The sequence below is a fragment of the Lissotriton helveticus genome, chromosome 1_1 (assembly GCF_964261635.1).
Source record: "Lissotriton helveticus chromosome 1_1, aLisHel1.1, whole genome shotgun sequence".
In the NCBI taxonomy this organism is placed as follows: domain Eukaryota; kingdom Metazoa; phylum Chordata; class Amphibia; order Caudata; family Salamandridae; genus Lissotriton; species Lissotriton helveticus.
In genome coordinates, this window is record NC_136057.1 from 1,883,385,565 (window position 1) to 1,883,401,975 (window position 16,411).

Below are 16,411 nucleotides of genomic sequence, written 5' to 3' on the forward strand. Positions count from 1 at the left end.
CTAAGTGAACCCAGGAGACATTGGAGGTGTGTACAATATTATACCGCCCGTTGCAGCGGCAGAGCGGTTACTGTTGGTGAGATAGTGGTGAGAACCACAGAACATAACCACTCTGCCTCTGCTATGGAGATTGAAATACGCGATACTATCAATGAAATGAAAGATATTGCATCCACCTCCAATCAAACTCCTGGTCAGATTTTGAGAGAGGTTGCTCAACATGTCCCTGGACATGTTGCTTGTAATATGCCAACAATCCCAAATTTGCGTAGAATTTTTCAAAGAAAAAAGCAGGCAAGTAACACCCAAACTGTTACTCCTCAAACTTTTTCTGACATTGTAATTCCTCACGATTTAACTATTTCCTACTCTAATGAACCTTTTCTACTTTATGATAACCAAAACCCTCTGAAACGCATGTTAATATTTAGCACTCCCCGTAACCTTTTTAAATTAGAAAATACAGAAATTTGGATGATGGATGGGACGTTTAAAAGTACGCCCCATCCATTCACCCAAATTTACAGTATTCATGCTCAAATTAATAATAATGTAGTACCTTTAGTATACAGTTTATTACCAGATAAGCAAACAGCAACCTATACTGAGTTTTTATCAGTTATTAAAGAAAAAACTTCTGGAATCAGTCCTAGGAAAATCATATTAGATTTTGAATTGACAATGATGAATGTCATCAACAAATTGTACACGGATACCCAAATTCAGGGATGTTTTTTTCATTTTTCCCAGGCATATTGGCGTAAGCTTCAAAAAACATCCCTGGTTGCTGATTACTCGTCTGATAGCAAATTACAAGTCGAACTAAAAAAATTAACTGCACTTTGTTTTGTACCACCTGATAGTGTAGATGACTACTACACAGCAATTTCAGAGTCAGAATATTTTGTAGAACATGAGGAAAAATTGGCACCCATTTTAAATTATTTCGAAGACACATGGATTGGACGTCTAGGCAGATCGGGTCGCAGGAGGAAGCCACGTTACCATGTGGAGTGGTGGAATTGCTACTCAACCTGCTTAGAAGGTGGTGCAAAAACAAATAATGCCATAGAGGGATGGCATAACTCCTTCAGTCACACGATTGGCAAACACCATCCTAATTTCTACTCTTTCCTGAAAACTTTGAAGAAGGAGCAAAGTTTTCAAGAAATGAGACTTGCTCAAGCATTGTCTGGTATTCTAAACCCACGTCCTTCAAGGCAAACAAAGGAAATGTCTGAGAGACTATTGGGTGTACTACAACAATTTTCGTTGTGTGTGGCTTTGGATTATCTAGAGAATGTAGCTAATATTTTACATTTTTAACTATTTTTTATGTTACTTACTTTCCTGCTTTGCCCTAAAATATTATTTCTATATTTTAATTCATTTGGAAAAATTTTAATTTTTTTTAAATTATTACTTGTCGGGTTCCCTTATCTTTATTACATTTTTTTCTCTCAAAGTACACCTGTTTAAAATAAGAAAAAAATATTTTTCTTATCTTTTTGAAAAGAAGAAAACCCTAACATAATAGTTATTAAAAATCATTATGAAAACGTAAATGGAAATAATTTACATTCCCTTTTTTTTTCTATTTTGTAAACATTCTGAACGTACCAATAAATTTTATACTATACAAAATAACACCCCTTAATTTTTTAAAATTGATGATGGCTTGTGAAAAAATTTATTAATAAACTGGTATTAATATAGAAAAATATATCTGTTTCTTTATTATATTTTTCTAACATTTCTGTGCAATTTCAAACAGAAATATTTTTTGTAAAAGATAAGATATTTTTTTTTCTAATCTTATTTTTGAAGCATTTTTTGTCAGATCTACCCAAAATAATTTCACTTTTTCATTATTTATTTCACACCAACCTAACTGCAGTATTTCTCGCTGACTAAACAACCTAACTGCAGTATTTCTCACTAACTAAAAAAATCAAACTGGCGTTTTTTCAAAAAATAATTACTACTTTCAATGAAAATCCTTTTATTTCCAATATTAAACAATTCCATTCAAAAAAAACCGACCACGAAATAAACTTTCTCAAACAAATAGATATCATCAAAATGTAACCAAAGAAATCAATTTGGAACATTTTTGTAAATTCTCTAAAAAGCAATTAAACGAAACATTGCATGGTAATTAAACAACGAACTGTCTTTTTAATCCCAAAAAAAACAGTTTTCTCTTATACAAAACAAGCCAAATGCAATCAATTTTCTAAAAAATTGTTTCTAACATTTCATATCTGTGTTCATCTAATGAAAAGAATCCAAACTATGCTACCACTACACAAAACATATTACGTTCAAAATGTATACAATATAAATCATCACTCTATTTTTTTAAATATATTTAATCATTTTTTTCCCCGAAAAAAAAACCCGACAATGGCATATAACAGTGAAATGTTCGGCGACATGTTGTAATATAATCATAACATCTATTAGTTTAATAAGCAACCTCTACTTAACCTCTCATTACATTATATATATCTTTTTAAATATGTTTTAGTATAAAATAAGTTAGAAAAGTTTCCTACCTTTAGCGCAGATCAGCTTCCAGCTACTTCCAGCAATCGGAAAATCAAAGATGGCGGCTTGCGTCGACGTTAACGTGAAGACGTCATCCAAAAACATCAAAATAGAAAATGGACAATTACATTATGATCTATTATATGTTTATATATTTTCCATAATCTATTTTTGTTAATTAAAATAATTATAAATATATTTGCAAATGTAATAAAAATACATATATATTTTTACATTTAATATCAGCAATAAAAAAAATTTTATTCGTACAATATATGGTTTCTATTTTTATTATTTTTATTTTAAATGTTATTAATTTCAATACACACATTAAAAATTATGTTTTTATCACTTACCTTTTGTCTACCCTTATTTCCTTCTTTTCCCCGCTGCATCCGTTGTTTTAAAAGCATAGCAAAATATCCCGCGGATCCCATTCAAGACGTCAACGAAATAAATGAAGGACAAAACGCTTCATTGAAATCAATACAAAAGCGTGGGAAAAAATATAAATATGATTCTATAAATATAATAAATATATTATTATTTCATTTTAAAAATTATAAACACTAAACATTATTAAATAGATTTATTTATTGCTAATGTAACATTTTACAATATTAATTTATTATTTTAATTATAACCTGAATATTAAGATTTGTTTTTTTTATCTTCTTTACTTTTTTAAATGATTTAATATTTAATTTAAAGTATCAATAAATATAATATTTACAAACATGATATTTATCTTGTATAAAGTACCTAAGTATTAATACTTAAATTTAAATATAATTTATAATAAATAGTTACCTAAATATTAATACTTCCTATATTTTTAAAATATTTATAGACTAATGATATATATATATATATATATTTTTAAATATATATTTTTCTACAACAATTAATTAAATTATAAAAAATAAATATATATTTTAATACCCCCATAAATTTTATTATTTTAAAAATATATATATTTATATATCTATAAATCTGTAATACCCAAAATCGACTAATAATCATTAACTATTATAATTAAGTTCAATAAAAAATTATATTATAACTAACTTGATATTTATCTTGTAAAAATTACCTGAGTATTAATACTTATTTATTTATTATATTACATAATTTCCTAAATATTAATACTTCCTATTTACTAATACACTAATTCAATATATATATATATATATCAATTATTAATAATTAAATAAATAAAAAAATAAATATTTCCAAAAATCTACAAATAATAATTAAGTATTATAATTATTTTTATTAATATAATAATAATTTTATAATATAATTATATAAATAATCATCTATCTAAATACCCAAAATAAATTATAAAAATTAATATATGATGTTATTATATTATATAATTTCTTAAATATTAATACTTCCTACTTACTAATACACTAATTTAATATATATATATATATCAATTATTAATAATTAAATAAATAAATAAATAAATAATTTTATTAAAATAATAATATTTTTATAAAATAATTATATAAATAAATATCTATCTAAATACCCAAAATAAATTATATAATTAATATACGATGTAAATACATGCGTTGTAATAGCATTAGCGTTGTAACACCATGCGTTGTAAAAACATGCGTTGTAATAGCATTAGCGTTGTAATACCTGCGTTGTAAAAGCATTACGTTGTAATAGTTGCGTTGTAATGGATGTTCACCTATTCAAATATATGCCAAAGACAGAAATGGAGGTGGTCAAACCAATTTTGTCCACAAATTGAGAAGTCGAGGAAGCATGTAAACAAATCTGTTTCAGCTTACATGAGAGACCATGGAATGGGCTCCCTGTACAACAATAACTTGCGTTACTACATGCAAGATATCTACAGAGGAGATGGAGTTCACTTCTCAGATGAGGGCAACAGAGTTTTCACTCTGAATTTAAGAATGTGCATTGGTACCTACTTATAAGTACCTAAATGTACCATAAACCCAAAAGCTCTTCTCAGAGCTACCCTACATCTAATCACTCACAATTATTATTTTACTCTAACTTTTTTCACTAATTTTCAACAAAGTACGCTCCCTGGGGCGCTACCCGGTACGCGTACCGGGAGCTAACCTCGCGAAAATTTTTTAAAAAAATGTTTTTTTATCGCACATATAAGCCTCCTCAGCCACCCTCAGAAAACCTAGGGGGTCAAGATAACTCTACCGTGCCCCCTTCTACCCATTCTGAACATTATTTGCCCTCCATCTTGTATCTTAATTCGACTGAAACACAAAATGGTGGACTCCCGGAACGCTTAAGGTCCGCGAACCGAGGCGCTCAACGGTTCGCGTACCGGGTCGCTCCCTGGGAAGATAAAGAAAATAAAAAATAATCAACAAATCCAACAATCAATTAACATACAGCATTTGAAAAGTCTATCATTCATTTTTCATTGTAGTACGCTCCCCAGAACGCTTCCCGGTTCGCGTACCGGGCGCTACCCACGCAAAAAAACAAAAAAACATTTTTTTTTTTTTTGCCCCGCGGGGCCCTTTTAAAACCTCCACATTAAACCTAGGGGGTCAGCGAGGATCTACTATGCCCCCTTATGGTTATTTCCCCCTTTGTTTTGGCCTCCTCTTGTCTCTCGATCCTACCGAGAGACAAGATGGCGGCCGCTCCGGACTGTTTAGAATGTTGACAGACACCGGAGAGCCAATCAGCTTCGCTACGCGAAGTTCCGGTACGCTTAAGGTCCGCGGACCGGAGCGCTGCCCGGAGCGCGCTTACAGATATATATCTTTTTTTAAACGTTAATTTCTCAAAATCCACTGGAGCACATATATTGAGACCTACAAAAGGCACATCGGGCTACCAGTCCCTACAATTTAGCCAAGTTTCGTGCAAATCCATTCAGCCGTTCGGGCTAAAAGTGAGGCTAACCGCCCTATGGAAAACTCAATGTTAAAAACACGTTTTGGGACCCCCCTTTTTTCTCGGCCCCCCCTGGACGAACCCCCCCCAAATTTTCAGGGGCTGCTCAGAAACAAAATGTTCCATTTTCCAGAACATTTCAGCCAATTCCGTCCACAAACGCCAAAGTTATTAGACATAGAATTTTCAAAAATCCCATAGGGAAAAAATCCTAACTATATATACCTACTGGCGACCGCCAGTAGGTAATATGATGTACATGCTGTGAAGCGCTCTGATACCCTTTGGTCTAGCAAGCGCTATACAAAACTTCTAAATAAATAAATACCTTGAGGGCTTGTTGGGTAGCTGCAGTCGTGTGTTGTTGGTTCTGAGTGGGTCCCCTAAGAATTCTCTTTTCATTTCGGTCAAGACTGTACTAAAGAACATTGTGAGTGAGGACAGACTTTTGATTGTAGGAGAGCAGCAGCATATTGATTGCACCAAGTTGATGTTTCATTGTCGTCTTAGGGCCACATTTATGAAAACTGTTGCATTGCTGCATGAAAACAGCGATGCAACAGTTTTCACAGCACCCTCCTTGCAACACGATGGATGTGTGAATTTAATGTGCGGTGCTCTATGTTGCAAGGAGTTACAAATACGTCAGTATTTCTGAGGTATCTGTAGTCTCAGTAATAACTCATTGCTGGAGTGTATCGCAAAAGTGATGCAACTCCAGCAATGGGTCATTACACATGGGCAAGTCCCATGTTAAATGTGCCGGTGTCAGTCTTACGCATGCTTTGAGGCAGGCATAAGATTTTGATACAGTGACATCCTAGAAGTGGCGCAGTGGAATTCATTTCATTCGCTGCACCACTTCTACGAGGCTTTTTGTGGGGGAATGCCCATAATGCATACATTACACCTGACGCAGGTATTATTTAGCGCAGGGATTTACAAAGTGATGTATCTGCTTAGATGTGTCACTTTGTAAATAGGGCGCAACATGGCGCATTTTTTACACCTTCGGTGCATCACAAAAAGTGATGCAATGGCAGCGCAAACGTGACGCATGTCCTAATAAATAAGGCCCTTACAATCAGTTTATTTAGGTTGTCCAATTTGTTGTCTATTCCTGCACTGAACGCCACCAGTGTATTTAGAAGATTGACTTGCACATCCAGTTTGTCAGAGTGATAATTTAAAGAAGAAAGTGTGGATTGCAGAGTTTGAAGTAGTTGAGCTCAAACTGTGCTAAAGGTGTATGGCATTCTTTCAAGGGCAGGTCTGTTTTGTATGCCTGGAATTCTGATGAGGTCCGTATGGAAGAAGGACAATTCCAAGAGCGATTGATCATTTGGGTCTGTGCCTCCAGGTGCGTTTGCGAGATTTTCAGAGCCGCCAAGTGAAAAGATTTCATGGGTGTGAGTGGTTTTATGTTTCCTGCTAGGGCCCAAATCCATTGAGCTGCAGGTGGACTAAGGATGATATCGGCAACTGAGGTCTGGTTGTCACTATAGTGCAGGCTTTGCACATCCTGATGGAGGAGCTCCTTAGGTGAGGATCTGGCCTCCAGAAAGATTGATGAATTCTCACTTGATATAACTATTGGAGAGAGGTTGTATTCAGAGGGGCACATCCGAAGGGGTGACTGTAGATCAGCCTTTTCATTAGGAGGGGGTGTTACCAAACAATGCAGCTTTATTTATGGGGTTTGCAGGATTTATTGCCTCGTTCTTATCTGTTAGGTTGCGAAAAAGAGTGTTATTACCTATCGATGGCGGGGGAGCATGCACCATAGCATGGAATGTGAATAGCGGGGGTCTCCCTGTTGGGAACTCAGGACTGGCATGTGTGGTGAGGACAGTTTCTTTTCCTATAGCCATTTCTATACTATTGAGTATTGTGTCAATGACAGGAATTTTCTTTCAAAAAAATGTCCCGGAGTGTTGCCTTACCGGGACCTTGAGTACCTGCTACTCTGCTATTGTACTGGATGGCTGCTGACAGACTGCCATGCGTTTTTGTGGTTTGTGCCGCATTTTTAGGTCGAGCTGGCGTTGGAGCGCGAAGCGCGACCGCCAGCGAGACTATAGTCGCCTTCCTCCCTGTCAAGGGAGTAACAGCTGTGAACGAGCCCGATACAGACCTGGGCACGAGCCGACCCAGGTCTGTGAACGTGCTTCAAGGTTGAGCAGCTTGTGCACGTTTGTTGGACGTCAGGCGCTGCAAGCCCGCCAGACCAATTATCCCAGCATGAAACTCTACTTCCTGAGGACAAGACCAATTATCCCAGCAGGAGTCTCCACTTCCTCAACAATTATCACAGCATGAGACCCACTTATCACAGCATGTCAACGCCCCAGGCTGCTGGAGCACTCAACTATAATTAATGTGCAGTTGAGTGCTCCAGCAGCGTGGGGCGGCTCTCTGCATGCTGTGATAATTATCACTTTGGGGCCTCATGCTGTGATAATTAGGGCGGCATGCTCTATTTGCAGCACTGAACATTTTCAAAGAAGGCCAAGCAGTGACATTCATTGGAGACACTCACCCTCACGCCCTCACCCCCTCACCCCTCACACACCTCCTCACCCTCACACACCTCCTCACCCTCACACCCTCACCTTCACACCCCCTCACACACACCCTCACATACCCTTACCAGCACAGCAAAACACAACACAGCACAGCAAAACACAACACAGCACAGCACAGCAAAACACAACACAACACACAACACAGCACAGCACAGCAAAACACAACACAGCACAGCAAAACACAGCACAGCACAGCAAAACACAACACAGCACAGCAAAACACAACACAGCACAGCACAGCACAACACAGCACAGCACAGCACAGCAAAACACAGCACAGCAAAACACAGCACAACACAACACAGCACAGCAAAACACAGCACAGCACAGGACAGCACAGCACAGCAAAACACAGCAAAGCACAGCACAGCTAAACACAGCAGAGCACAGCAAAACACAGCACAGCAAAGCACAGCACAACACAACACAGCACAGCACAACACAGCACAGCACAACACAGCACAACACAGCACAGCAAAACACAGCACAGCAAAACACAGCACAGCACAACACAGCAAAACACAGCAAAACACAGCAAAACACAGCACAGCAAAGCACAGCACAGCAAAACACAGCACAGCATAGCAAAACACAGCACAGCACAGCAAAACACAGCACAGCAAAACACAGCACAGCACAGCAAAACACAGCACAGCAAAGCACAGCACAGCAAAACACAGCACAGCACAGCAAAACACAGCACAGCAAAACACAGCACAGCAAAACACAGCACAGCACAGCAAAGCACAGCACAGCAAAACACAGCACAGCAAAACACAGCACAGCACATCAAAACAAAGCACAGCACATCAAAACACAGCACAGCAAAACACAGCACAGCAAAACACAGCACAGCAAAACACAGCACAGCAAAACACAGCACAGCAAAACACAGCACAGCACAGCAAAACACAGCACAGCAAAACACAGCAAAGTACAGCAAAACACAGCACAGCACAGCAAAACACAGCACAGCACAGCAAAACACAGCACAGCACAGCAAAACACAGCAAAACACAGCACAGCAAAGCACAGCACAGCAAAACACAACCAAGCACAGCACAACCAAGCACAGCACAACCAAGCACAGCACAACCAAGCACAGCACAACCAAGCACAGCACAACCAAGCACAGCACAACCAAGCACAGCACAACCAAGCACAGCACAACCAAGCATAGCATAACCAAGCATAGCGTAATAAAGCACAACAAAACATAGCATAACAACAAATAGCATAACAACAAATAGCATAACAACAAATAGCATAACAAAAAATAGCATAACAAAAAATAGCATAACAAAACACAACAAAGCATAGCATAGCATAACAAAACACAGCATAACAAAGCATAACAAAACATAGCATAGCATAACAAAACACAGCATAGCATAACAAAACACAACATAGCATAGCATAGCAAAACACAACATAGCATAGCATAACAAAACACAACATAGCATAGGATAGCAAAACTAAACAGAGCATAGCATAACAAAACAAAGCATAGGATAGCAAAACAAAACATAGCCTAACAAAACATGGCATAACAAAACATGGCATAACAAAACATGGCATAGCAAAACATGGCATAGCAAACACAACAAAACATAGCATAGCAAAACATAGCATAGCATAACAAAGCATAACAAAGCATAGAATAGCATAACAAAACATAGCATAGCATAACAAAACATAGCATAACAAAACCTAGCATAGCATAGCATAACAAAACACAACATAGCATAGCATAACAAAACACAGCATAGCAAAACACAACACAACATAGCATAGGATAGCAAAACTAAACAGAGCATAGCATAACAAAACAAAGCATAGGATAGCAAAACAAAACATAGCCTAACAAAACATAGCCTAACAAAACATAGCCTAACAAAACATGGCATAACAAAACATGGCATAACAAAACATGGCATAACAAAACATAGCATAGCAAAATATATAATAGCATAGCAAAACATAGCATATCAAACACAACAAAACATAGCATAGCAAAACAAAGCATAGCATAGCAAAACATAGCATAGCATAACAAAGCATAACAAAGCATAGCATAACAAAACATAGCATAGCATAACAAAACAGCATAACAAAACATAGCATAACAAAACATAGCATAGCAAAACAAAGCATAGCATAGCAAAACATAGCATAGCATAACAAAGCATAACAAAACATAGCATAGCATAACAAAATACAGCATAGCATAACAAAACACAACATAGCATAGCATAACAAAACACAACATAGCATAGCATAACAAAACACAACATAGCATAGCATAACAAAACACAACATAGCATAGGATAGCAAAACTAAACAGAGCATAGCATAACAAAACAAAGCATAGGATAGCAAAACAAAACATAGCCTAACAAAACATGGCATAACAAAACATGGCATAACAAAACATAGCATAGCAAAACATATAATAGCATAGCAAAACATAGCATATCAAACACAACAAAACATAGCATAGCAAAACAAAGCATAGCATAGCAAAACAAAGCATAGCATAGCAAAACATAGCATAGCATAACAAAGCATAGCATAGCATAACAAAACATAGCATAGCATAACAAAACATAGCATAACAAAACCTAGCATAGCATAGCATAGCATAACAAAACACAACATAGCATAGCATAACAAAACACAACATAGCATAGCATAACAAAAGACAACATAGCATAGGATAGCAAAACTAAACAGAGCATAGCATAACAAAACAAAGCATAGGATAGCAAAACAAAACATAGCCTAACAAAACATAGCCTAACAAAACATAGCCTAACAAAACATAGCCTAACAAAACATAGCCTAACAAAACATGGCATAACAAAACATGGCATAGCAAAACATATAATAGCATAGCAAAACATAGCATATCAAACACAACAAAACATAGCATAGCAAAACAAAGCATAGCATAGCAAAACATAGCATAGCATAACAAAGCATAGCATAACAAAACATAGCATAGCATAACAAAACATAGCATAACAAAACATAGCATAACAAAACATAGCATAGCATAACAAAGCATAGCATAGCAAAACAAATCATAGCAAAACAAAGCATAGCATAGCAAAACACAACACAACACAACATAGCATAGCATAACAAAGCATAGCATAACAAACACAACAAAGCATTGCATAGCATAACAAAACAAAGCATAGGATAGCAAAAAAACATAGCATAGCATAACAAAACAAAGCATAGAATAGCAAAACAAAACATTGCATAGCATAACAAAACATAGCATAACATAACAAAACATAGCAGAGCATAACAAAACAAAACATATCATAGCCTAGCAAAACATAGCATACCAAACACAACAAAACATAGCATAACAAAACATAGAAAAACAAAGCATAACACACAACCACACACACACAATCACACACACACACAACCACGCACACAACCACAACCACACACAACCACACACACAACTATCTATCTATCTATCGCCCTCACTCTATCTGTCTATCGATCTATCGCCCTCACTCTGTCTATCGCCCTCACTCTATCTATCGGCCTCAGTCTATCTATCTAATCGCCCTTACTCTATCTGTCTATCTATCGCCCTCACTCTATCTATCTATCGGCCTCACTCTATCTAATCGCCCTCACTTTATCTATCGCCTTCACTCTATCTATCGCCTTCACTCTATCTATCGCCTTCACTCTATCTATCGCCTTCACTCTATCTATCGCCTTCACTCTATCTATCGCCCTCACTCTATCTATCGCCCTCACTCTATCTATCGCCCTCACTCTATCTATCGCCCTCACTCTATCTATCGCCCTCACTCTATCTATCTATCTATCGCCCTCACTCTAGCTATCTATCTATCGCCCTCACGCTATCTATCTATCGCCCTCACTCTATCTATCTATCGCCCTCACTCTATCTATCTATCGCTCTATCGCCCTCATTCTATCTATTTATTTAGATACTGATCGCCATCACTCTATCTGTCTAGCTATCTATCGCCCTCACTCCTATCTATCTATCTATCTATCTATCTCGCTCACTCAATCTCTCTATCGCCCTCTATCTATCGCCCTCCCTCTATCTATCTATCGCCCTCACTCTATCTATCTATCCCACTCACTCTATCTATCGCATCACCACAACATCACTCAGCACCACCACAGCATCACTAAGGGGCACAACAACATCACTATGCGCTACCACAGGATCATTGAATGCTACAGCATCACTAGTCACCACCACAACATCACTCAGCACCACCACAGCATCAATCTGTGCAACCATTTACCAACAACTGGGTCAAATATGATCTCTCAATGTTTCAAGCTTTATTACAAATGTCACAAAAAGAGGTTAGTATTTCACTTCTGTTCTTGGATTTGTCACAATAAAATACACTGAACATATTCTTCACAAAAGTTATTTACAAAAGTTTAAGCTATTGCCATTATAAATTACAATAACTTTTATTTAAGTATTAATTATTAAAAAAATTCAAAGCCATTGTTATTTGTAATATCAATACATCTAAGTCACGTGAATACAACACATATTGCATTACAAATGCTATAGGTGTCACAAGTTATAACTATTGGCATTGTAAATGACACAGCTATTATTTTTGCTATTTTCAAAACCAACACATATATAAAAAATGTGTCATTTACAATACCAATAGCCCAAACTTTCCTAATGCGAGACCTTATGCATTGCAAATGCTTGTTTAAACTTGTAACGGTTGAGTCCGGATCTGTTGTCAGTGATGGGGCGAATGAGGTGGGGCTTTATAGATTAGGCCTTGGGGTCGAAAGGGAAGGCACCCCGAGCCTACTGGGAAATTTTATGCTGCCTTTCATGTTTTCTGAACTGTCAGTGGTTTATTCCTCATTCTGCCCAATCTCATGGCTCGAGGGTTGTGATCAAAAATGATTGCACCACCTCTTTTCCCTCTGGTAAGAGCTCTCAACTGAGTGCTATGAGTGCTATGAGGAGGGGCACAAGCCTGCTGTCTTTTTTTAGTCATGGCCTGATCTCCTGGATGTTGCCCCCTGGCAAGAAATTCCCTCTGGGCATTGGGGGGAGGGGCCCAAGCACGCTTTCGTATTTGATAGGTTGAATGACTTGTCCAGGTCCAGAGCTGCCGCTTGCTGTCATGGTACGAGAGTCCACCTGGAGTTAAGAGATCTTGTATCTGTGACAAAAGATGGTCACAGACTCATTAAAACATTCTATAAACAAGCTAGGAGAAGACAGATGGTCCCCGGGGCACAAGCATGCACCGGGACGCCATAATCTATTATCTGTACGCACCAAGTACGCCCCCTCATCTGACAGCTTACTTTGCTTCCTTATCCCAGGAGTGCTGAGACTAATCGGAGCTGTGCTCTGTGCTGCACCCACACATGTCTGGTCTTGTCACTGGCTCTGCCTCAGTTTCTGCTGCTTTGGGCAGTACTCAGACGAGAGGGGGTAGAGCAGTGGGGGCTCACCTATAGTCATGACTAAACCAGCTGTCCCACACTTGCCACTTTGATTTGGTGAGCACCACTCACGGTGGCTGTCTGTGTAGGGTCCAAGTGGACGGAGCTAGTTAGCTCTGGGCTGCCTTCGGCTGTGCTTTTTCCAGGTCTCCTGACCTCCTAGGGCGCCGCCGCCTCGAGGAAAAGTGCGATGTCTCTTGCATCTGGCTGGCTGGGCTTATGGCGGCACCGCAAATTTACTTTGCGTGCTCAGTGTTATGCACCCGAAACCTGAGGTTTATATCTGTGGTTGAAAGCTCTGCCCCGCTGCTTCCTGCGTTCAACCCTCCTCAACAAGCTGCGGGCTGTAATGTCCTTTAATGCCCCAATGAGGACGCTGCAACGTTTGTGTGGTTAACTTGTTTTATTAATTAAATCTCCCTAAAGAGCGCCGAGCCGCGACAGCTCTATGTCGGCTTTTCGTGCTTCTGAATGCGCGCTGCGCGCGCACCCTAACATGGCGGCCGCACGTCACGTCTGTACGTGACGTGCATAGACTAGACAGCGCCACTACATATCTCCCCTTTTTTCCCAAACAAACATTTAACTCACTGTCCGTTGCTCATGTCAAAATCTCGAAATCTTGCAGGCTTAATCACCACCCTACCGCTCCGTGTGAGTCTCAGGGGATCAGGCGGGACCGCTCCTTCCTGCGACCCTTCACTCGTTCCTCCACCTTCAAGCGCGGTCGCGCCTCCATCTCGCCTGCTCATTTCCGCTTCACAAACTGATCCCTGATCACCATAGTCCATTGTCTCTCTCCGCTGTTCTCCTCTGCTCACCTCCAACTCTCCATCTGATTGTTCTTGTTCCTGAGACCCTGCTTCTACCCCTTCGGGGTCTTCTCCATCACAGTCCCATCCTTGCACTCCGTTGCATCTGGCCATGCGATCCTGTGACCACACATTACCGTCACTCAGTAGAGCCGCCCTACCCCTCACTTCCTTGACTTGCAGGGCTTGCTGTATTTACTCTCTCCTTTCCTCCTTAGCGTGGCCAATTTCACTCGTACCCATTCCCCCTTTTTCAGCTCTGTCTCTTTCACATTTCTCCGGGCATTGTAGTGTCTAGAGTAAATGGATTGTGCTTTTTCCAGGTTGGCTCGCACCACCGCAGGGGACCATTCACTTGTTATGACTTTATCTTTCCACACACGGTTGTCCCGGGTGAATGGTTCGCGGCCTCTCAGTATTTGAAAAGGGCTGTACCCTGTACCTGTGGGGGTGATCCTGTATGCCCACACCATGCGCTCAATCTCTCTTTCCCAGTCCTTGTTGTTGGAGATGGCTGCCTGCACGGAACCCATCACCACTCTGTTAAATCGCTCCACAAGTCCGTTCCCAGCCGGGTGGTATATGGACGTGTGCTTTGCCAGGATTCCATTTCTTTGCATGAAGTTGCTCCATTTCTCTGATCTGAATTGGGGGCCATTGTCACTTAACCACTTGGATGCTAAGCATCTTCTGGCACTTCAATGTAATTTCCATTGAAATCAATGGAAACTCCATGACGAGTTACCCTTGTCATTAGCACTGAAGGGGTTAAGATGGACTTCGGAATGCCTTCTCTCACGAAAGTGTCCGCCAGGAATTTTATGATGGTCTCTGTATCCATCGCCTCGTCTTTTTTCAGCTCAGGCCATTTCGAGTACCTATCCACCAGGACACATACGTACTTCTGGACTCCATGCACATCCAGGATGGGGCCCAGTATATCCACTGACAACTCCTCCCACGGATTCCTTGGGGGGTCAATTTTGCCCAGGGCAGGGCGGAGTGGTTTGAGCGTTTTGTCTGCCCCTTGGCACTGTGGACAGTCTCTGACGTGCCTCTCGGCCCTTGCATCCATACCTGGCCACCAGTAGTTTTGCTTGGCCCTTAGTTTAAGTTTTCCGATTCCCAAGTGTCCCTCGTGGAGCATGTCCAATAGTTTGGGGATGATGTCTGCTGGGGGGATGACTTTCTCCCCTCTGTATACAAACACTCCTTGGTCGTCCATCGACAGCTCTTCTCTGACTTCGAAGTATGGGTTGAGGCCTCCACGGGTTAGTCTCTTATCGGGCCACCCTCCTGTGATGTGTGATTTCACTTCCTCCAGGACCTGATCCTTTCCGTAAGCCTGCCTCCATTCCTGGTGTCCGATGGTTTTCTCTTGATCTTCCATGAGTGCCACCATTTCTTCCGCTCCAGCTTGGTCTACTCCACTCTGATCCATGGCTGCCGCTCTACCCAGGTAGTCTGCTACTTTGTTCCTGCTGCCAGGGATGTGCTCTACGTCGTACCTAAATTCCAGCAGTTTGAGGGTCATCTTTGAGATCCGCGGTGTGGCACTTGCATGTCCGCTGGACGTTAGTACTTTCAGCAAGGGTTTGTGATCTGTCCTTAGCAAGAACCGTGTGCCCCACAAGAACTGTCTGAACCTGGACATGGCCCACACAACCGCCAGCATCTCCTTTTCAATTACACTATACTTCTTCTCGGTCTCACTGAGCGTGCGGGATGCAAAACTGATCGTTTCCATTCTCCCTTGGCCTCGATCTTGCATAAGGACGGCACCCAGCCCCTTGTCGCTGGCATCCGTGGTTAGTACTGTGGTTCCTTGGGGGTCGTATCCTTGGAGCGGAATTGCTCCAGCCACCTCTCTCTTGATGACTTCAAATTCACCTTGCGCTCCCTCCGACCAGCAGAATTCCGTGATGTCTCGTGTCAGCTGCCTCATGTGATGGGTTTTGGATGCGAAGTGCTGCACGAACTTACTATAATACTCCGCCATTCCAAGGAATGATCGTACTTCTTCTTTAGTGGACGGCGGTGGCG